A 24582-nucleotide genomic window follows, 5' to 3' on the forward strand; every position below is an offset into this window, starting at 1 on the left:
TATAAAGATTATTATGAAAATAATTGCTTTATTATTATTATTATTATTATTATTATTATTATTATTTTAGTTCATATGCCTGTCTGACTTTCTCTCTCTCTCTCTCTCTCTCTCTCTCTCTCTCCCTCTCTCTCTCTCTCACTGAAAATTGAATGCAGGGGCATTCTATCTCTGAGGTTTAAACCCAGTCATATTTATTTTGAATTAGGATCTAGCTAAATTGCTTACCAAGTTGTTAAAACTGGCTGTGAGCTTGTGATCCTCCTGTTTCAGCCTCTTAAGAACTGGGATTTTGTTTGTTCTGTTTCCCAGGCTGGCTCTACATTACTGAGCTCAAGGTATTTTCTTGTCCCAGCTTTCAAAGTACCTGAGACTAGAAGTATTTTAGCTTTTCTTAAAGTTACAAGAGAGTTTTTCGTAACTCTCTTGTAACTTTATTATTATAAATAATTATATTATTGCATTATACCATATACACACAAGTATAATTTTATATTATATTACAATCTGGAATCTATTGCAACTAGCCACAACATTCATATATATAAAATAAAATATAACCAATATGCTTTTTTTTTTTTTTTGGTGTTGGTACTGGGGTTCCTGGAAGTCCTTCTACCTCTGAGATACACTCGCACTGGCTACACTCCCAGACCTATTTTTTAACATTTTTATGTGGAAACAGGGTCTCTTAAACCAGCGTGGCTGGCTCTGAACCAACGCGATCCTCCTGTCTCCGCCTCCCAAGCGCGGGGATTACAAGCGTGCGTTACCACGCCTGGCAATATGCATTTTTCTGTATCAGCATTTTTATTTAGCTTATGATGAGTTTTTGATACTTAGAATTATTTTTTTTTTTGCAGTAGTAAATGTTGAACCCAGGAGTGTTTATTTTAAAACAGGGTCTTACTAAGTTGTGGAGGGCCTCAATAAGTAGTTGAGGCTGCCATCCTCCTATCTTAGCCTACCAAGTACTAGGATTATAAGCATGTGCTACCACACCCAGCGACTTAGAAATTTTATTTGTATGTAGTTGAATTACTAATCTTATTATTATACTAGGGATTGAACCCAGAGCATTCTACCTCTAAGCTATACCTTCATATAATTTTTTATAAACAGGGTCTTAATAAATTGCTTAGGGTCTTGCCAAGTTGCTGAGGCTGGCCTGGAACCTGAGATCCTCCTGTCTCAGCCTCCCAGATAGATACGTATATGTATATGTATATTGTAAGAAAAATCTGTAATCTAACAAAACAAAATAATGAAATGAATCTGCTATTCTCTTAATATACTTTGATGCATTTATTTTACATATGTGAATGCTGCAGTTAGTTGGAATAGATTCTAGTTTATGCATTGTACTTCAGATTTTTATCAGCCATTACCTACATATTCTTACATCATTTATCACCTAATTATTACAAAGTGGGTCTGTCCCTGGGTCCCCTTCTCTTTCTCATTGGATTGTCATTTTCCTCATGCACCACTAGCAATTTAATTTATTAACAGATTTTTTAAATCTTAGAGCTAGTTTTTCTTCTGTGCTTTATAAGCTATTTTCCTGTTTCTTTTAGAATTATTCTTAGGAATTTAGTCTGATGGACTTTTGCTATTCCCTCCCCTTTTTCAAAAAGACTGATTTGTATTTGATTGTTTTAACTATTCTGATATGTAATTACCTCAATATTTCCTTTAAATTCTACCTACATTTTCTCTGTGTCAATCACTTGTATCCTGCCTTTAGATTTAGGGCTACCTACAATGTTTTGTATGGCATCTCTTTAGTTAGATCATAAACCGGCTAAAGAGAGTGATCGTCAAATATTTTTATGCTTTTTATATACAAGAATGTGTGTGTGTGTGTGTGTGTGCGCGCGCGCGCGCGTGCGCACGCACACGTGGGACATATGCCTATAGCCTTTTTGTTAATTTCTGAAGAATCTTCATCTCTTTTTATGACCTATCTCTCAGCAATTAAACACCATCAGGTAAAACCTTCCTTTTTAAATAATAAATTAAATATATGATGCTGTTCAAATAAACAGAGATATTTTATTATATCACCAAGACAATATCCACAATCCTGTTTTGTTTTGTTTTGTTTTTTGTTATCTACCCAGTTTTTAATCCCCGACAGATGGTTCCCTCTCCTTTCTCTGTTGCCAAGAATTTATAGCTTCCCAGGAATCGACCTGCAACAAGAAATGGATTTGTCCAAAGGCAGCAGCTAACTCTGTTGTTTCTGGTAAAGCTGGACTGTAGATAGACCAGATGGACAAAAGAAAAGCTTCTTGTGTGTTCTTTAAATGTAGGTACGGATTCCTGCTGTCAGGTAATACTCAGGATAAAAATATCTCCTTTAAGATGTATTGAATATCTAAATTGAGTACATCTGGCAACCATCTTTTATTTATTTTTTGTTAAGCATCATAAAGTATCCTTTCAAGGCAAAGGGGAATGATTTACATTTGCAAAACCTGCGCTGATTTATTCCTAACGAATTTTGCTCAGCCAGATGATTTGTGTTCCACCTTCTAACATCCTTTAAACTAGTTTTCCAGGTGCAGAGGTGAGAGTTGCCAATGTATAATGTTTGGATTACTCTTAAGTTTCTTCTGCAAGATGTTAACACTTTGGCTACAATCCAATCTCCAGCTATTGTCCCTGCTTGAAAGGATAAATTACATATTTTTGTAATTATATAGAAATAAAAAACACATTTTACCAGGGAAGAAGCCAAATCTGCCAACTATCTTAAAACATCTTTATTCTCATCCAATTGAAACTAAAAATAAGCTGTAGTTGTAGTTCAAATTAGATTATTTTTGCTGGATCTTACCAGCTTAAAATGAATCTTAAAAAAAGTGCCCTAAATTTAAAATACATATAAATAAATAGTATAATTATTGACTGTTTCATGGAATGCATACAGAGTAATTGTGTCAGTTGCAAGAGCAGACCATTCCCTAGACAAAGCCACTTATTCTGTAGGTACCCCCCTTCATCTTTAATTTTTAGCTTATCCAGATTTTTAAATAAATCTCATATTAATAGATTTATATTTCTTCATTTATAAATTAAATATTTTCTATGAGTATTTTTAGTTCTTACGGTATCGATAGAAAGTAGACAAAGTAATTAAATGAGTTGCCTAATTATGATCTAATTATTGCTATACTGGGTACAGAGAGAAATAAAGATATTGGAGACCTTGTCCACAAACTCTAAATGTGTGAGTTTTTTCTCTACAATTCTTCTACATTAGTTCTTTACTGCATATCAATGCATCCATTCACTTGATGAATAAAATAATAAAACATTATTTTAGAAGTATTTGGGCAAGGCATGGAACAACCTATTTGAAATCAGACAGGATGACAACTTTATATCAAGATTTAAACCTCTCCTTAACTTTATCCAAGAAAGAAATATCTTATCCTTTCTTTCTGTACAATGCATAAAAATAAATTATAAGGGAAAAATAAAGCCAGCAACAAATTAAAATAACATAAGAATTAATAATTATCAAAAATAGTTAATAGTAGAATAAACAGATGTTTATAGGGGAGGTAAATTAACATTAAGGCTTATTAGCTTTCATTGATTAATGTGTAAATATATACCTTGAACTAATGCATCTGAGCAAGTGCATTAGCCTCTCTTAAACTAAAACCTCAAATTCATGACCTTGCATTTTAAATGGTTTATTAGAATGGATAAGGAGAACAATTAGAATCGATTATCACTCTCTGAATGTGTTAGCATATACCTCTGAAGATAACTATCCACATCCTCGTATTTTGCATATTTCAATTACTTATTTCATTTTTGTATAAAAGTACCTCAATTGTCATAGGCATACTACAAATGTATAGCATTATGTTGATTACATTATTTTCTGAGACTGGCTCCTCTCAGCATAATATTGTCTACTCCCATCTATATTCCTATAAACGGGGTAATTCTGTTCTTCTTTATTGCTGAATAAAATTTCTTTGTGTGTTTATTCTATACTTTTAAATCCATTTGTCTTTTTAAAAATGAGACCACAGGTTTGAAGAGCCTTCTCAAATTCACCTGACTACTCTTAAGAGATTTTTAAAGTTAATTTAGTTTTCTAAATTATTCATATTCATATTTGTTAATATTTATTTAGTATGTCTTCATTATTTTGTATGTAGCATCCTGCTTCATCATACCCAGAAAATAAATCATTTCTCTCTAGTGTATCCATGCTGAATATATTGCCTATCTTTTAGTTACTTAGAAATCATCTCAGAAATCAGATCAAATGTCATGGTATTACAATCCTTGCATTCAAGAAACCCTTATTTACTTATTAATAGCACCAAGGCACAAGAGTGCTTATGTTGACAATTCAATTATAGCAAAGAAAAGCCATAAAAGGGCTTCCTACAAATGAAAAGATATGTTCTCAACATAAATAAAAATATATTCGTGGTTTGCCAAGAATCTTCAATCTGAGTAATGTGAAGAAGAAAACAGATATCTTCCGAGTTTTTTTGTTTTGGTGTGTGTGTGTGTGTGTGTGTGTGTGTGTGTGTGTGTGTGTGGTTTAAGTAGCAAAGTTAAGACTGGAGTTTGCGATAGAGCTTAGCTTAGCTTAGTTAAAATGGAAGAAGACTGAATTTGTGAGTGGAAGACATGAACAGAAGATGCCTTCTCATTGATGTCAACATGTTTTTCCAGAATTATTGAACCTCTACAAATACTTTTGCAAAGGCTCTTCTGAACCAAGTGAGATCAAGTCACGTATTGCAAATAAGGGATAGTTATACAGATTCGGGGGAAGGTTTAAAATAAAAAATATAAAATTACTAGAGAATCTGTTTCTGCTAATGGAAAATATGTTGCTGCATTTGCAGAGTTGATGAAATTAAGGAAAAAAGCCTTCAAAGATACTTTTCAACTGTGATGAAACTGGCACCTCTAAAAGAAGATTGTCAATAGAACCTGAATTAACTGGTATTGCATGAGCACCAGAGAAAGCACAGAACAGGATAATTCTGACATGATGTGGCAGCATGCAAGATAGAAGATAAAGTTGAGAATAGATTACACAGTAAAGAACTTACATGCTATCAGAATTAAAAGCAGCCAGGTGTGGTGATGCAGAACCATAATCACAGTACTTGGGAGCCTCACCAACTTAATGGGTCCTTCTTCAATTTAGTGGGACCTTGTTTTAAAATAAATAATGAAATAAGGCTGGGGATGTAGTTCAGAGTTAGAGTGTCCCAGGGTGCAGTCCCCAGTACCACAATGAAAAGAAAAATGATCCATCTATGTTCTGGAAACATAAAAAGTGTGGTTAATGGCTATTTTGGTTATGGAGTGGTTCTACCAATGCCTTATCTCAGGGGTAAAAATCTATTTGGGAGTGAAAGATCTGTGATTTAAAGTATTATTAATAATACACAATGCATCTGACTATCCTGAATCTTTTTTCTATGAATGTGAAATATAAAGGTCATATTTTTATGTCCAAATATGTTATCCAAGATCATCCAAAGCATATTCATTTTTAATCTCTAAACTAGAAATGGATAATGGATTAAAACAAATAAAACAAATAATGAACAGAATAAGTATAATAATATAATGTAAGAAAAATTACGTGGTCTTTCTTACTCTCAAGATGTCTTCGTGTTGTATAATCACACTTCTGGTGATGATATAAATATTAATAAGAATAAGTGACGCAAATGATGGAGGCAGTGTGACATAAAATGAGGCTACTATTAACCTTTGAATGATATATGAAAAGAAAGTTCCTTTGCTTTGGGTGATCTTGGATCACTGGGATCAAAAAACATATCTCCCACATAAGGAAGAACAACTATGGTTGCAAATGCTCTACTATCTTGTCATGACCAAGCCAACTCCCATGCCAGAAAGAGAGTTCCAGAAGGTCAGCAGTTGTGCACCTTTGTTTTCTTTTTTCTTTTTTTCTTTTTTTTTTTTTTTTTGGTGGTGGTACTGGGGTTCTTAGAAGCCCTCTACCTCTGGGCTACATTCCCAGACCTATTTTTACATTTTTATTGGAAACAGGGTCTCCTAAGCCAGCGCACGCGGCTGGCTTCAAACCTGCGTGATCCTCCTGTCTCTGCCTCCCAAGCGCGGGGATTACAAGCGTGTGCCACCACGCCCGGCATTCTAACATGATTTCTAAAATATATTACATATTCAAAAATCAGGTGATAAAATAAACAAAGTAAATTCTCTCCTAGGCAAGTGAGTGATATCTATAGGTCATTGCATGTCTAGTATATAATTCTTCCACAAAGTAGGGTTGTGTCTTATAAAACAAAATGTCTCATAGATGTCTGCAACCATTTATAATTCTTCATGTGATTATAATGAGAAAATGGTACATTTCCTTAATAATAAAAACAGTAAAGCAATGAGCCTGCCAAATTAATAAGACATTTACATGAAATCCTTGCACAAAACAGCAGCAATAAATAAATTTGTATTTAATGGCATGTACTTATCAAAAACTTATGACTGTGCATCATATAAAACATTTATATACAATTATGTTTGTCGCCAATGCAGGCTGTTGATAGCTCAGAAACTCACTTGACATTACTACTTCAGAACAATGATCTTTAAATATCACCCACATGGTAGCTCTTGAAGGGTTTTAAATGAATAACATTATTATAATTCCCAGAGTGTTTATAGAGAACATACAATTTACTTTAACATTATAGTGAAATGCTGTCTTTTTAAAAGACAAAGTAAGCCAAAAACAGTGTATTTTCTTTTTAAAACTCAACGAACATTTTTCCAAATGTCATTTCATATCTTACTTACATGAAAGAAAAAAGATAAATTTCTTCTTAAAAGTCAACTGACACTCTAATGTTATACAATTATCAGCCCAATACGCTAGTTTTACAGATGAGAAAATAAATTCCTAAGAGTAGTTTTATGTGCACCCAACTCTACAAAGTTATTTGAAATGTTAGAACTAGAAATCAGGGTATCTGAGTTCTAGTTTAATCTACTATTCTTTATATCACACAGTTAGAAAAACACATAACCATATATGGGAAAAATGAAGAAGAAGGAAATGATTTGAAAGATACTGGTTAAGGTAGTCCTATGTTTTAAAATATAGCCTACTGATCCCATGAACCAGGATACAATTTCTTAATTTTTTTTTTTTTTTGAAGAACTAAGTCTTTCAAAGGAACCAGGGAAACAAAGCTATTCAAAACAACCTAAGCATTGGAGGAAGAGGTCAGAAATATTGCTTGTTGATTCTTCACTCTGGTTATGAAAGGACTAATGTGAATCACTGCCTGGGAGTGATATGTCATCTTCCTGAGGGACATGCCTAGGTTATTTGCCACATAGCACTTCTGTTGACCATCTGAAATGAGTAATGATTGAAACATTTTACCTCCCTGAGTCTGAAGATGAAAAAGGTGGGACACAGATGGTGCTGTCAACATATCATCTCCTAAAGAGTTAAGACTTGAGAAAGAAAGAACTAAGTTGTGAACAATGGACTGTGCAGTTGGTATCAATAAGCAGCATCTTGATTCCTAGATAATGGAATTTTATGACAGAATTATGTACTAGCTGGGGTTGGAGTTCATCTCATGAGATTAGGTGAGAATTATTTTCATCAGAGCCTAGAGGGTTGCACAAGAAGACTTTGAGCTAAATATAGATATGTGGTGGGAGAGAGAAAATGCAATAAATGTCAGGCAGTGACTCGCCAATGAGTAAAGTATAAAAAAGGGAGGATGAACAGTAGATGATGTCACATGTCATCACAAAAGGTCTGCCTAGGGTTACCTAACTGCCCTTCTGGCCAGTTGCTCAGGCATGTGCCTTGGCTGCTCTGCATTTATTTAGATGAAAGGCTTTAGTGGCTTTGTCACAATTTTTGAAATGGTAGTCTGAAAAATGTAACACAATTAATAAGAGATCAACTGTAACTGATTCCATGTAGGTTATTTCTAGGTAGAACACTTACTTTCTGTAACAAGATGATTCTAATCACATATTATGATTCATTTTTGAGGCTGAATAACAATTAAAATGTATTGCCCTAAAATATAAATGGTAGAATTTTCCTAAATATTTGTTTTAAAGGGTACATCATTAATAGAGCTAGTACCATATGGAGGTCTAGGATGTCCTGGACAGCTTTAGAGTCATTTCCACTATTACTTCCTTTCAGAAATAAATGTACTCTATTGAAACAGAATGAAGACAGTGAAACCCATCTTATTTTACTGAGAATCCTTTGGATAATTAGAGTATGTAACTATTTTGAGCCCTAAATCCTGGTTTTCTGAGGTTTTACCTTTGCCTACTGGTGTCTCTGTTTGGAATGCTCTGATAGTCACATATGTCATTATTACTTTGCCTTCATTTGGCTTTGATTTTTTTTCTACTTTACAGGTATTATGTTATAAAATAAGTACATTTATAATGTATTATAAAGTAAGTCAACTTTGTAATATTTTATGTACACTGGAATAGATATAAAAATCAACCTAAAGATTGCAGGGGATAAGAATAAGATGCTTCCTATGGAGGACAAGGCAAGTGATTTCAGAGATTCAGAATTCTTGAATGGGTCATGAATTTCTTGTTCAGGATGGAACTAAAGACCTCACACATGACAGGCACGCTATTATTAATCTACATCCTCAGCCTTGGGTCATGAAATATTTTCTCTCTTGTAAAAAGTAATTGAATAGCCATATGTGGTGGTGCACACTTGCCATCCCAGTTCTATGAGGTTGAGACAGGAGGATTTCAGGTTTGCAGCTAGCTTCAGCTACTTAGTGAGGCTTTCCACAACTTCGTGAGACCCTGTTTCAAAACAAAGAATAAAAAACAGGGCTCAGGATGTAGCTCAGAGGTAGAATTCCCCTGGGTTCAATTCCCAGTACCCAAAATTAAAAAAAAAAAAAATATATATATATATATATATATATATATATATATATATATATATATAGTACATGAGTACATGAGTTGAGGGAATAGAGAATATTTGGAAAAGGGATAATTGTAAAGAAAAAATATTAAATTGATATAATTTTTGGAGAGTTGAGGAAACAGGATGAAAGGGTATTCATGTTGCCCTAAGCTTGTTAGAAAGAGATGTGGACATTGAAGAGGTTGTTGAAATAATACCATTTCTTTGTGAGCACAGACTGCTAGCATCACATGTGGTGGTTAATTTTATGTGTCACCATGACTAAACCAAAGCACTAAAAGATTTATCAAGCAGCAATTGTAGAAGATATTTAGAGGTCAGTTTAATATTTAAATTAGCAAACTCTGAGCAAAGGCATTAGCTCCAATTATATGGTTGGGCCTCAATCACTTGATTGCCTTAAGAGACAAAAATGGAGGCCATCCACAAAAAAAAAAGAAAACTCTGCTACTAGACTGGTTTTGGAATATCAGTTCTTTATTGGATCTCCAACATGCCAGCCTACCCTGTTGTTTAAACCTTGCTAGTCTCCACAATAAATTCGTTTTTGTTTTTTATTTTTATGTGGATCATATTTAAAATTGCATACATTTAGACAGTTCTTTGTGCCCTCCCCCTCAGATTGACCATGCTTCATTCATACCTTTTCATATATTCAAATATAGCTCCCCCTTTAATCAATCTCAGCCTTCTTTCTCTCCTATCCTTTCATTCTAGCTTTTCTGAGGTTTCCACTCCATTATCTGGAGTCCCTCTGGTATCCCCAATACTCCCTACTTTGGGCATATCACAGAAAACATATGTCCCTTCTCTTTCAATGCTAGGCTACTCTCACTTAACATACTGTTCTCCAGGTCTTTCCATCTTCCTGCGAATGGCATGATTTTGTTCTTCTTTATAGCTGCATAAAATTTTACTGTGTGTATTTTCCATAATTTTGCAATCTGTTCATTTGTTGATAGAGTCCTAGGTTGGTTCCATATTTTGGCTATTATAAATTGTGCTGCTCTGAACATTGGTATGCATATGTTACTGTAGTTCTCTGATTTTAGAACCTTTGGAAAGATATCTAGGAGTGGTATAGCAGGATCATATGGTGGATACACTCACAGTTTTCTAAGGAATCTCCACACTGATCTCCGTAATGGCTGAAATAGTTTGCACTCCCACCAGCAGTGTAAGAGTTCCTCTTTCCCCACATCCTAACCAGCATTTGTTGTTATTTGACTTCTATATGCCTGCCATTCAGATTGGGGTTAGATAAAATCTCAGCATAGTTTTTTTTTTTTAATTTTTTATTGGTGCGCTGTATTCATACATCATAGTGGGATACAACCTTTTGTAGACATACATGCACACATTGCCCAGTCAGCCCCCACCCGAACCCCACTCCATTCTCTCCCCATCCCTCCCTCCCATACTTGGCTTAGTGGTTGACATCTAGTATTATATCAATTTATCCAAACTTAAAAATGATAATCTCACATAACAGTTTCATTTGTCTGATACCAAGCTTTTGATGACTTAAAGATATCATTTCAATATTTATTTTTACTTTCTTACCAGAGAATATTTTATTTCTATTTTTTTGGTGAAACTATCATATATTCATATATTTATTTTTCAGAAAAAAATCTATCCTAATATGGAATATGGACTCTAGATACACACAATTATCTTGAAAAAGAACAAAGCTAGATATATATATTTTCTGATTTCAAACCATATAAAGCTACAATAATTGAAACAGTGTAGTACTGTTCTAAAGGCAGATATATAAACCATTGGAGTTAAATACAAGCCTAGAGCTGAACTCTTCCCTATATTGTCAAGTTATTTTGACAAGGTTTCCACGAACATTTGGTGGTGGAAATAATAATCTTTTAACTAAATATTGTTGAAAAATAATAATTACATGGAAAAGAATAAAATTGGACCTTTACCTAATCCCATATACAAATATTAACTCAAAATAGATAAAAGACCTAAATATAAATCTTAAGACTATAAACTTTTAGGAGAAAATCTGGGTCATAAAACCTCACAACCTTGAAATTGGCAGTGATTTCTTGGATATGATTTCAATGGCACAGGCAACAGAAGAGTATACAAACTCCCTAAAAAATAAAAATAAAATATTGTATATCCAAAGACAATGTAAACAGAGTTAAAAGTTACTAATAGAATGGGATACAATATTTCCAAATGCTATATCTGAAGGTATATTAATATTCCAACAAGAAATCCTAAAAATTAACAACAATAAAGGCAAACAATACCCTTTAGAGATAGGTAAAAGACTAACATAAATAAGGAATCTCCACAGATAACCAATCTTAGTTGTCTGTTGGATGGAAAATCTTGTTTCTCTGGTTCTGGTGTGTGTTACCTATTTCTTCTTTGTAGTTAATCTCTTTGAGTATTTTCTCTAGCACTGGTTTTGAAGACATAAATTCCTTCAGTTTCTGTTTGTCATGGAAGCTTCTTATTTCCCCATCTAATTTGATAGAAAGTTTTGCTGGGTAGAAAATTTTTGGCTGGAAGTTGTTTTCTTTCAGAGTTTGGGATATGTTACTCCAAGCCCTTCTGGCTCTCATGACTTGGTTTGGGAAGTCTGGAGTGATTCTAATTGGTTTGCCTCTGAATGTCACTTGGCCCTTTGTTTTTGTTGCCTTTAAGATTCTCTGCTTGGCTTCCACATTGGTTATTTTGACAATTATGTGGCGTGGGGATCCTCTTCTCCGATCCTGTCTAAAGGGAGTTCTATAAGTTTCCTGGATCTGTGTATCAAACTCTTGCTCTATGTTTGGAAAATTTTCTGCTATTACTTCCTTGAAGAGATTGTTGATCCCTTTGGTTTCACTTTCTTTTCCCTCCTCTATTCCAATTATTCTTAGGTTAGCTCTCTTAAAATGGGCCCATATTACTTCAATGTCAGATTCCTGCTGTTGGATATTTTTTCCTAGATTAGAAACTATGCGTTCATTTTTGGAATGATCATCTTCTAAGAGTGAGATTATGTTCTCCATGTGGTCTAATCGGTTATTTGTGCTTTGAATTGAGGCCTTTACTTCATTAATTGCATCCTTTATCTCTTTTTGGCTCTCTCTGAGTTCTTTTCGAAGCACCTCTATTATTTCTACAGTTATTTTCCTGATTTGATCTTCTAGAAATCTCTGATTTTCTGTTTTATCGGGTTCTGATGTTGTGGGGTTGTGGGCATTTATTGCTCCAGTATTATTCCTCTTTTCCATGATTTCAAAAGTTTGTGCTTTCTCTGGGTTCTTCCCTGGGTCACTACGGCTTCACTTAAGGTGCTCTGGATCTTGAGTCTGTAGTATCTCAGACCCCACTACTCTTTTACTGGGTTGTATCATAGAGTCTCTGACCCAGGGAGTCGATAGAGGCTGCTTTAAACTATGGGCGGTGCCAGGTTGCACGTTCTCCTATGGTGTGATATCTCTGCCACCGCCACTCCCCCACTGGGTCAAGTCCCAGGGAGTACAGTACTGGGATTTCTTCTCTGGGGCCCGCAATTTGACTCACTGTTCTTGAGTTCGCAGATGTATCTGTACTGGACTTGGTGAACGCTGCTGCTGCCACCGGTGGTAATATGGTGCCGCTGCTACGCCCTTGGCTGTGAGGCTGGCTTATTTCTTCTTGGTTTTGAGTTCCACTCTGAGTCCCTGCAGCGTGTGCTGAGCTTAGCCACTGGGAGCTTTAGATGCTCCCTGCGCTGAAAAATCCCGCCTGGCTGTTCCCCAGCAGCTCACCTCGGCTTGCTGTAGCCATCCAGTGAACTTGCCGCTGCTGCGTCCTCAGGCGTGAGGCCGGTGTATCTCCTCTGTGGCTCTGAGCTCTGTTCTCAGTCCGCTTTCTCTCTGGAGCCTGGTGATTTTTTGTTTCTCTGGTGATGGTGTTTTCTTGCTATGAAAGGCGCTGATTTTGTGGTAATGGAGATTGGTTGTTAGTGGGGCTCTTAAGCCCCGCTTTTCTCGGTCGCCATCTTCCTGGAAGTCCCTCAGCATAGTTTTGATTTGCATTTCCCTGATAGCTAATGATGTTGAACATTTTTTTAATGTTTTCCATCTCTACTGGCCATTTGTATCTCTTCCTTTGTGAAGTGTATTCAGGTCAATTGCCCATTTCTTGATTAGGTTATTTATTTTGCTAGTGTAGAGTCTATTGAGCTCTTTGTATATTTGGGATATTAATTCTCTATCAGAGTGATAGCTGGTAAAGATCTCCCATTCTGTAGACTTTCTCTGTCTTTTCTTTTTTTTTTTTTTTTTTTGGTTTTGGTTTTGGTTTTGTGTTTTTCGTGGTAATAGGGGTGGAACCCAGGGGCATTCTACCTCTGGGCTCTACGTACTATACTCCCAGCCTATTTTATACTTTATTTGGAAACAGGGTCTCACTAAGTTGCTGAGAGCCTCACTATGTAGCTGAGGCTGGCTTCCTCCTGTTTAAGCCTCCCAAGCACGGGGATTACAATCATGCTCCACCATGCCTGGCTCCTTCATTTCTTGATGGTTTACTTTGAGGAGAAGAAACATTTTAGTTTGATGCCATATCAACTTGTTAATTCTTGCTTTAATTTCCTGCACTTTGGAGGTCTTGTTGAGAAAGTTACTGCCTGTGCCTATATGTTGAGCCGATGCCTTCCTCTAATAACTTCACAGTCTCTGGTCTAATTTCTAAGTCTTTGATTCCTGTCCATAGTGAGAAGTAAGGATTTAGTTGCATCTTTCTACAAATGGATAGCCAGTTCTCCTAGCACCATTTGTTGAAATGGCTGTATTTGCTCCAGTGTATGAGTTTGGCCTCTTTGTCAAAGATAAATTGAATACAGGTATGTGGGTTTCTTTATGTATCTTCTATTCTGTTCCATTGGTCTATATGCCTGTTGTGCCAATGCCTTGCTGTTTTTACTACTATTGCTCCTTAATATTGATCTCTAGTTTTTATTTATTTTTTAAATCAAATATTTTTTTATTTTTATTTTTATTTTTATTTATTTTTTTATCGGTGCACTGTATTCATACATCATAGTAGGATACATACTTTTGTAGACATACTTGCACACTTTTCCCAGTCAGCCCCCACCCAATCCCCACCCCATTCTCTCCCTATCCCTCCCTCCCATGCTTGGCTTAGTAGTTGACATCTAGTATTATGGCAATTTATATAAAATTAAAAATGGTAATCTCACATAACAGTTTCATTTGTCTGATACCAAGCTTTTGATGACTTAAAGATGACATTTCAATATTTCTTTTTGCTTTCTTTCTTACCAGATAATATTTTTTTCTATTTTTTAGGTGAAAATATCATATATTTATATATTTATTTTTCAGAAAAAAATCTATCCTAATATGGAATATGGACTCTAGGTACCCAAAACGATCTTGAAAAAGAACAAAGCTAGAAGATATATATTTTCTGATTTCAAACCATATAAAGCTACAATAATTGAAACAGTGTAGTACTATTCTAAAGGCAGATATATAAACCTTTGGAGTTAAATAAAAGCCTAGAGCTAAATTCTTCCCTATATTGTCAAGTTATTTTTGACAAGGTTTCCACGAACATTTGGTGGTGGAAATATTAATCTTTTAACTAAATATTGTTAAAAAATAATAATTACATGGAAAAGAATAAAATTGGACCCCTACCTAATCCCATATGCAAATATTAACTCAAAATAGATAAAAAGACCTAAATATAAATCTTAAGACTATAAACTTTTAGGAGAAAATCTGGGTCATTAAACCTCACAACATTGAAATTGGCAGTGATTTCTTGGTTATGATTTCAATGGCACAGGCAACAGAAGCGTATACAAACTCCCTAAAAAATAAAAAACATATTGTATATCCAAAGACAATGTAAACAGAGTTAACAGTTACTAAGAGAATGGGATAAAATATTTCCAATTGCTATATCTGAAGGTATATTAATATTCCAACAAGAAATCCTAAAAATTAACAACAATAAAGGCAAACAATACCCTTTAGAGATAGGTAAAAGACTAACATAAATAAGGAATCTCCACAGATAACCAATCTTAGTTGTCTGTTGGATGAAAAATCTTGTTTCTCTAGTTCTGGTGTGTGTTACCTATTTCTTCTTTGTAGTTAATCTCTTTGAGTATTTTCTCTAGCGCTGGTTTTGAAGACATAAATTCCTTCAGTTTCTGTTTGTCATGGAAGCTTCTTATTTCCCCATCTAATTTGATAGAAAGTTTTGCTGGGTAGGAAATTTTTGGCTGGAAGTTGTTTTCTTTCAGAATTGGAATATGTTACTCCAAGCCCTTCTGGCTCTCATAACTTGGTTTGGGAAGTCTGGAGTGATTCTAATTGGTTTGCCTCTGAATGTCACTTGGCCCTTTGCTTTTGTTGCCTTTAAGATTCTCTGCTTGGCTTCCACATTGGTCATTTTGAAAATTATGTGGCGTGGGGATCCTCTTCTCTGATCCTGTTAAAGGGAGTTCTTAAGTTTCCTGGACCTGTGTATCGGCCTCTTGCTCGATGTCTGGAAAATTTTCTGCTATTACTTCCTTGAAGAGATTGTTGATCCCTTTGGTTTCACTTTCTTTTCCCTCTTTTATTCCAATTATTCTTAGGTTAGCTCTCTTAAAATGGGCCCATATTTCTTCAATATCAGATTCCTGCTGTCGGATATTTTTTTCTAGATTAGAAACTATGCGTTCATTTTTGGATTGTTCATCTTCTAAGAGTGAGATTCTGTTCTCCATGTGTTCTAATCGGTTGTTTGTGCTTTGAATTGAGGCCTTTACTTCATTAATTGCATCCTTTATCTCTTTTTGGCTCTCTCTGAGTTCTTTTCGAAGCACCTATATTATTTCTACAGTTATTTTCCTGATTTGATCTTCTAGAAATCTCTGATTTTCTGTTTTATTGGGTTCTGATGTTGTGGGGTTGTGTGCATTCATTGCTCCAGTATTATTCCTCTTTCCCATGATTTCAGAAGTTTGTGCCTTCTCTGGGTTCTTTCCTTGGGTCACTATGACTTCACTTAAGGTGTTCTGGATATCGAGTCGGTAGTATCTCAGACCCCACTACTCCTTTACTGGGTTGTATCACAGAGTCTCTGACCCAGAGAGTCGATAGAGGCTGCTTTAGACTGTGGGGGGTGCCAGGTTGCACGTTCTCCTATGGTGTGATATCTCTGCCACCGCCCCTCTCCCACTGGGTCACGTCCCAGGGAGTGCAGTACTGGGATTTCTCCTCTGTGGCCCACAATTTGACTCACTGTTCTTGAGTGCGCAGATGTAGCTGTACTGGCCTCGCTGAATTTGCTGCTGCTGCCGCTGGTGGCAATATTGCGCCGCTGCTACACCCTCGGCTATGGGTCTGGCGTTTTCTTCTTGGTTTTGATTTCGACTCTGAATCCCTGCAGCGTGTGCTGAGCTCAGCCACTGGGAGCTTTAGACGCTCTCTGCTTGGAGAAATCCCGCCTGGCTGTTCCGCAGTGGCTCACCTCGGCTTGCTGTAGCCGTCCCGTGAATTCGCCGGTGCCGCCGGCAGTATGGCGCTGCTGCCGCGTCTGCCGCGTCCTCGGGCGCGAGGCCGGTTGTCTCCTCTGTGGCTCTGTTCTCAGTCAGCTTTCTCTCTGGAGCCTGGTGATTTTTTGTTTCACTGGTGATGGTGTTTTCTGGCTATGAAAGGCGCTGATTTTGTGGTAATGGAGATTTGTTGTTAGCGGGGCTCTTAAGCCCCGCTTTTCTCGGTTGCCATCTTCCCAGAAGTCCTGATCTGTAGTTTTCAGACTATTGCTCTGTGGTATAATTTGAAGTCAACAATTGTGATGCCTACTGCATAGTTCTTATTGCTGAGAATTGCTTGGCTATTTTGGGTCCTTTGTTTCTCCATATAAAATCTATGACTGATTTTTCTAGGTATATAAAAAATGTCATTGGTATTTTAGGAATTGCATTGAATCTGCAGATCACTTTTGACAGCGTGGCCATTTTGATGATATAATTTCTGCCTATCCATGAACAAAGGAGATCTTTTCATCTTCCAAGGGCTTTCTCAATTTCTTTCTTTAATGTTTTATATTTTTTTAAATTTCTTTTTTAATGCTTTATATTTGTCATTGTATAGGTTTTTACACCTTTGGTTAGGTTTATTCCTAGGTATTATATAGGTTTTGAGGTTATAGTGAATGAATGAAATTATTTTCTTAATTTCATTAATTGTGGATTCATTGTTGGCATACAGAAAAGCAACTAATTTTTTAGATTGATTTTGTATCCTGCAACTTTGCTGAATTGGTTACTCAAATCCAATAGTCTTTTGGTTGAGTTTTTTGGGTCTTATAGATGTTGGATCATGCCACGGCCCACTTTCCTTGATGTTTGGTGTGCCCCCACACATGACTGACATGGTGTCTCAAGGAGAAGCCCCGAGGGAGTGTTGCCTCTGACCAAAGTACTCCCCCACTCTTAGATATTCTTTCATAACTATTATTCTTCTGGTAATGATTCTTTTAACTTTCCACATGAATTACTCCGGTGATGTAAGATCAGGACTGTGGGAGAAACTGAGTCCGTGGAAAATTCTCTAGTAATTTGTATAAGCCTCTAAATGCCCTCGGCTTTGCTCAAAGATGTAAATCTAGTCAGAATTCAGATACCATGGAAGCATTCCTGCTACAGCAATTACAAATGCAGAATTCCTCCCTATCTTTGACCTTCATTCTAATCATTACAATAGAGCCAAGGGCTAGGAGGAATCTTGAACTTTGCACCTAGTGATAGCACTGTCTGGAGACAGGGTGACACCACCTGGTTAAAATAGCTATGACGGAACAAAAGACATATAATAAAAACTTCATGTTTCTTTTTGGGCCCTGTCTACTAAAATATATTTTAAGTATTTAATAGGGTGAAGCATTCAGACAACAGATGGTATTGCAGACAAAATCCAGCAGACATTCATCGAAATCCTCTAAATCATCATAAATGTACATGGATTCCCCTATGCCAACTACATGTATGAAAGCTGGAATCTCTGACTTCATCCCCATTCAGCTCAAAGGAAGTTGCTAGATAGAGAAGGACATTGGACTAAGCCCTAGGAATAAAAGGTTCCGAAAGGGTTAAAGAAAACTCTTAAAAACTGAATTCTTCAAGTGATTTTGGGTGTGACTTTTGTTCCTCTGAAATTTGCCCACTAAAAGCCTCTGCAGCTGCAAGGCCAAGGCAAGGCCAAAGGGGCTGACTTAAAGCACAAGACCCACCTGCAGGGTCATGGAACTGATTTCAATCACAAAGACCTGTGATGTCACAGGCCTTACTTTTTCTTGTTCTGGGTTAATAATTTACATGTATATTTCACTGTTGTTTTTTGGGTGTTTGCACTTTTCTACTAGGGAATCACGGGGAAATGGGGAAATATAAAAAATCTTGTGTCTAGAATAAAGTGGTTAATTGCACAAGAGGCATTTTTCCATGTCAGATTCTTTCCCAGAGAGGAATCTCCACTTTTAGCACCTTGAATAGGAACTTAAAGGAGTTCATTTCATAAAAAGTGAAAGAATCGCTGCAGATAAGTGGCTGCAGAACTACCACCTAAACCTTTGTCCACCTTTCTGAGATTACTCGGTCCCAAATGGACTCAGTGGCCATATTCAGTGCTGGATTTAGTATTCCTGATTGAGCCAGTCTGTCGCAGGATCATATTATCAGCAAACAAGGATAGTTTTAATTCTTCTCTTGTTTTTTTTTTTTTTTTTTTTTTCACGGAACACTGTTTATGCTTTTATTTATTTTTTAACAATTTTTTGAACATAAATAGTATACATTTAAACTATATTTGGTGCCCTCTCCCCCCCCGCCCCCGTTTTCCCTTCCCCTCTCCTACCAATGGTTGTCTAGGTTAACCATGTCTTATTCATAATTTTACACATGTTCAGATGTAGAACCTCATTAATCAAGATCAGCCTTCCTCCTCTTCTGTCTTTTCATTCAAACTTTGCTGGTATTTCCCCTCCATTATCTGGAGTCCCACTGGTGTCCTTTGTGTTTCCTAGTTTGGGCATATTAGAGGAAACATATGTACCTTCCCCTTCTATGCTTGGCTGATCTCACTTAACATAATGTTCTCCAGGGCTTTCCATCTTCTTGCAAATGATATAATTTTGTTCTTCTTTATGGCTGAATAGAATTCCATTGTGTGTATTTCCCACAGTTTTGCTATTCATTCATCTGTTGATGGTGGTCTGGGTTGGTACCATATTTTGGCTATTACAAATTGTGCTGCTATGAACATAGGTATGCATATGTTGTTGTAGTTCTCTGAATTCAAAACCTTTGAAAAGATACCCAGGAGTGGTATAGCTGGATCATATGGTGGATTTATTCCCACCTTTCTTAGGAATCTCCACCCAGATCTCCATAGTGGTTGAACTAGTTTGCATTCCCACCAACAGTGTAAAAGTGTTCCTCTTTCCTCACATCCTCGCCAGCATTTGTTGTTGTTCGATTTCTTTATGCTTGCCACTCTGACTGGGGTTAGATGGAATCTCAGTGTAGTTTTGATTTGCATCTCCCTGATGGCCAGTGATGAAGAGCATCTTTTCATGTATCTATTGGCCCTTTGTATCTCTTCTTTTGTGAAGTGTCTATTTAGTTCATTTGCCCATTTCTTGATTGGGTTGTTTGTTTTGCTAGTGTAGAGTTTTTTGAGCTCTTTGTATATTCTGGATATTAGCCCCCTATCAGAATGGTGGCTGGTAAAGATCCTTTCCCATTCTGTCAGCTTCCTCTTTAGGTTATTGATAGTTTCCTTTGATGAGAAGAAACTTTTTAGTTTGACATTATCCCACTTGTTTATTCTTGCTTTAATTTCCTGAGCTTTGGAGGTTTTGTTGAGAAAGTTACTGCCTGTGCCAATATGTTGTAGTGTTGAACCTATGCTCTCCTCTTCTAACTTAACAGTCTCAGGTATAATTTCTAAGTCTTTGATCCATCTTGAGTTGTTTCCTGTGTTTGGTGAGATATAGGGGTTTAGATTCATCTTTTTACAAATGTTCTTCTCTTACTTTTGAAAATCTTTGATTTCCTTCTCTTGTTTTATTGCTGTGGCAAGAGTCTCAAGGACTATATTGAAAAAGAGTTGTGACAGTGGGCATCCTTGTCTTGTTCCTGATTTTAGAGGAAATTCTTGCAGTTTTTCCCTGTTTAATAGGATGTTGATTTGGGTTTATTGTATATTGCTTTAATGATGTTGAAATACATTCCTTTATTTCAATTTAAAGTCTTCCAAAATTATTGTATTTGGGTCAATTTGAGATCTGATGTCCTGGAGGGTTTGTTTTACAAATGTGGATGGATCCACATTTTGGGCATAAACATTTACTATCATTATATCTTCTTGGTGGATTGTTCCTTTTAATAAAATAAAGTGCCCAGCTTTGTTATTTTGTTGTGTTTTAGATTAAAGTCTGTTTTGTTGCTTATCAGTATTGCTACCACTGCTCATTTTTTGAGATTCAAGGTTATTATTGAAATATGATTTTTTGTTTCCTGTAGTTTTGAGTTCTATCTTTTGTTTTGTACAATGTTATTTCTTCTTAGTTGTTCATCTGATCAACTTCTTCTCTTCTCTGCTTCTGACATTTGCTTCTTTTTTCTTTTATATGGTTTATTTTTAAAGTATTTTCTCTAGTGTTGACTTTGTATTCATGAATTTCTTGAGATCCTGCTTATCTTGAAACACCTTTGTTTCTCCATCAATTTAGAATAATAACCTTGCTGGATATAGCAATTTGCATTAAAAGTTGTTTTCTTTCAGGGTCTGGATTATATCATGCCAACACTCCTTGCATTTATGACTTGGGTTGTAAAATCTGGGGTGATTTTTATTGTTTTGCCCCTATATGTCAATTTTGTTGTTGTTGTTGTTGTTCTCACTGCTTTTAAGTTTCTTTCCTTGGTTTTTATGTTGGTGATTTTGATTATCACATGGCATGGGCAAGTATTTCTTTGATCTTTTCTTAATGGTGTTCTGTATGTCTCCTAAACATGTAAATCCAAGTCTCTTTCCAATTTTGGACAATTCTCTGAAATTATTTCTCTGAAGAGATTACAAATGGCCTTGGTCTGAACCTCTATCCCTTCTTCAATGCCTTTTATCTGTAAGTTAGGTCATTTCGTATTCTTCCATAGTTGTTGGATGTTTAGGTTTGTTACTATAATGACTTCTGTATGCTGTTGACTGTGCTTTCAGTTTTGAAAGAACTGTCTTCTAACAGTGATATTCTATATTTCATTTCATATAATCTTCCAGAATTTCTCTCTATTGTTATCTTCATTTGATTTTTTGACTCTTTCATTTCATTCTTTTCCTCCTTCATTTTCTGTACACTTGTTATGAGGCCTTTCATCATATTAAAGATTAGGATTCAGAATTTTCTTCTTCCATTTCTTTTAGGTCAGTATTCATAATTTCCTTTATTTCCTTACTGTTCCTAGTTATTATATTTTCAGAGTTCTCATGCTTGTCTTTCTGATATATTGGCATCTTCTCTTTTGTGTGTGATTCTGTGGGTACTCTGTCTGATTCAATCTTAGTAGTAGAAATTTAAAAGTGTTAGCATGTAAACTGTTTTTTTTTTTAATTGTGAGTGTTGGATAAGAGGAGAGAAACTGGTGTGATGTGTACAGGTGTTGGGTCAAGTAGAGAATATGATTAGGTTGAGTAAGAATTTAATTATAATAAATTAGTATCTGGTTGAGAATGACAGAAGGTTAGATAGTAGGACCCTTGTAGTTAGTAAAGAATTGAAAAATGAATATATGAAATAGCTTAAATATAAAACAAGGTGATACAGAAAGTGAAAAAAAGAAAAGTTTTGAGAAAAGAGAGTAGATACGCTAGAGTGAGGAAGTTTGTAAAATGAGTGGGGGGAGCAAATAAACAGAAATAAAGTAACAAAACAAATTACAAAAACTAACAATTATAAATCAAAGACAAAAAACAACCAAAATATAAAGAAGAATAAGAAAGAGGAAAAACAAAGAAATAATAAAATAGAAATTTAAAAATCTAGCAACAGTGTTCGAGACAAAAATAATAATAATTTAAAAAAAACTGCCAGGCGTGGTGGCGCACGCTGGTAATGCGGTGGCTCGTGGTGGCCGTGCTTGGGAGGCAGAGAAAGGAGGATTGCACTGGTTTGGAGCCAGCCGCACTGGCTTAAGAGACCATGTTTCCAAATAAGAAATATAAAAATAGGTCTGTGAGTGTAGCCCGAGGTAGAATGGCTTCCAGGAACCCCAGTACCACCACCAAAACTCAGACTTAGCTCAAATGCTAACAGTAGGTTACCGAACAAATGAGAGACATTGAAATATACTCAGAATCTACCACAGTGAACAAACATACAGATATAATATGAGACCTGGCTCTATACACATAAATTATCAGGACTGCTGTTTTTTTTCTTTTTTCTTTTTTTTTTTTTTTTTGGTGGTGGTACTGTGGGATTTTGGATCTTTCTCTGCATCCCTGAAGCATGGTGCTGGTCACTTATGATGTTGGAGCTCTGTTGCCACTTTCTGCATTTTAAATTCTTGGATTATTTGGAGGATTTTCTTGGTGCTGCAGCACCAAAGTCAGCATCATAGGATCGGCCACTCGCAATTCAGGTGGGTGGCTCAAAATTGCATTAATATCTGATCTGGCGCACACACCAGTTCAGTTGCTTGCTTGAAGCTTTTGCAATGGATCTCACAGTTCAGAGTACTGGTTTCCTTCTGCCATGGTTCCTGTTTCTGATTTGGTTCATGAGCCTTGTCAAGATGCTGCATTCTCGGTAGTTGAATTTTATTTGTTCCAGCTACTGAGATGTGCTGTGTCCTGCAGTTGCCATTTTGAATCTCTCTCCACAATAAATTCTTTAAATTTCAATTCTTTAAAATCTTTTTCTGTCATTCTCACATGCACACACACATACACACAATTAGTTTTGTTTTCCTTGAGAACTTTTGACTAGTGCAATTCTTAAACAATTATTTAGCATTTCAGAATGATATCACCTTGCTTATATCAGTCTTGAAATAGAAAAACAACAACAAAAAGTTTTAACAATCATTTCAGACACTAAATTCTCAGAAAACTTTTATATCCAAATAAAAAAGTGCAATCTATATGTTTGAGATTCACTTATTAGCATCCATCTAATTTATATCCAAGATGGCTTAAAAATTCTATATACTTACTTAAAAAAATCTCAGAATATATTATAAGTTTTCTTTCTTTCTGACTTTTTTTTCCAGTACTGGGAATTAAACCCAGGATGTTAGTAATGTGAGACAAGCCTTGTTATACTGAAAAATATTCCCAGCCTTTTTTATTTTATTTTAAGACAAGGTCTTACTAAGTTATCCAATCTAGCCTCAAAATTGTGATCTCAGCTACTTGGGAGACTTCTTATCCCAGTCTCCCAAGTAGCTGAGATTAAAGGCATGCACTATCATACTCATCAGTACTTTCTTTTTTTGACATTTCTATTTCAGATCTTAAAATTGGTTATCTAATACAAATCATCCAATATTTCTTTAGATTCCAATGTTAACAAAACCCAGTACTGAAAAATCTGTCACATACCCTTGCACAAAATGTACTAATGAGTCTGAATTATTTCAGGGAGGATGGAAAACTCTATTGGCAAAAATCCATATATTTTTACTTGGGCATGGTAAAGAGCTTCTCTAATCCCAATACCTGGGAAGTAGATACAGGAGGGTTATAGGCTCTAAGACTGCCTCAGCAACTTAGGGAGACTGTTGGCAACCTCATGAGACACAGTTTCAAAACAAAAAATAAAAATGGCTGGGGGTATAGCTCAGAGGTAGAATATCCCTTGAATCAATTTTCAGTACCACTAAAATTAAATTAAATTAAAAAATAAAAATAGTTTGGCTGTAACTCAGTGACAGAATGTCCCTGTTTTCAATAACCAGTACCAAAAGTGTTTTAATTATTTCCTAGCCATTCAAATAATACAACTGATTGTGGGCCTCAAAGCATCAATTAAAAAGTGACTTTTTGCAGAATGCCCTGTTCAAGTTGTCAAGCAGTAAAAGATTACTAGTTGGAAAAAGAATAACTTTCTAAGAGAAAAAATGTTGTTGCAATTTATTCTTATTCTATATTTAATAAAATATTTCTATATTTAGTAAGATCTGAAGAAGTAATATCAAGTAAATATTATGAATTACTAGCTATTTAAAACTTTATGTTTTTTTCTTTAATTAAAAACATCTAGGAAAGAAAAAAACAAACACTGATATTTTATTGTTTTCCTAATAGCAGATTGAAAATTTTCAAGTAACTATTACTATAAGCACCTGGTGTTTTATTTGCTAACATTATATGTCACAACAGCATTAAATAAAACATGATATGTTATAAATACAGAAGGAAATTGTATCAGTTCCAAATGTTTAGAAACATAAGTTTCAGCCAGCTAGTCTGACCTTTTATATCACATCAGTGTCTATTTAAAATCCTGATAGATGTGAGTTGGCCTTCTCAATCCCATACATCACCAAA

This window comes from Muscardinus avellanarius (genome assembly GCF_963383645.1).
Source record: "Muscardinus avellanarius genome assembly, chromosome: 17".
In the NCBI taxonomy this organism is placed as follows: Eukaryota; Metazoa; Chordata; class Mammalia; order Rodentia; family Gliridae; genus Muscardinus; species Muscardinus avellanarius.